Consider the following 727-nt stretch of genomic DNA (forward strand, 5'->3'; position numbering starts at 1 on the left):
CCCCCACCCCACCCCTCCTTTCCCCAAAGCGCTGGGGGCAGTCTCGGCATCGCCTCTCTTCTCCTCCTCTCTCGCCAGTGTTGCCAAAGGGACTGAATTATTTGGACTGCGGGTGGCCGGCGGGAGCCCTGGGCCCAGGCGAGGGAGAGGGCGAGGGGAAGGCCCCTGCTCAGCCACGGGGGCCCTGCGGCTCCCTCCCAGAGGACCGGAAAGCGACTCCTGGGCCCTCGGCCTCTCCCACCTGGCAGACTGAGGGGCCGAGGGAGGCTGCCCGGCTGCCTCTGGGGAAGGAAGGAGGTCCCCGCTCACAGTCTCTCGGCCTCCGGCTCACCGACGTTTGCCTGCTCCGCTCGGGCCGGGGGGCTCCAGAGCCGACTCATTCGCGCAGCGGCCAACCCGGCGGCCCCCCACCTCCCCGCCCGCGGCTTCCACAGGAGACGCCGCCGCCGCGCAGAGGGAGCCCTGCCGGGGAGACACCCTCGTTCCCAGGCCGCCTCGCTCCCCTCCGCGGTGGGCGGGCCGGGCAGGCTGTCGTGGCCGGAGGGGCAGGAGGCCTCCGAGGGGCCAAAGGCACCGAGGCCCCTGCTCCGGAGACGCTCCCGCCGCCCCCTCCCGCCCGGCGCCGGGAGGCCCCCCGCAGAAGAGGGCCCGGCTCTCCCCGTCCAGGCAGGGCGCCTCGCAGCCTCGCCACGCCACGCCACGCCTCGCCCTCCTCGGGGAGGAGGCT

The sequence above is a fragment of the Gekko japonicus genome, unplaced genomic scaffold, assembly GCF_001447785.1.
Source record: "Gekko japonicus isolate JY-2015 unplaced genomic scaffold, Gekko_japonicus_V1.1 scaffold1630, whole genome shotgun sequence".
NCBI classification, from domain to species: Eukaryota; Metazoa; Chordata; class Lepidosauria; order Squamata; family Gekkonidae; genus Gekko; species Gekko japonicus.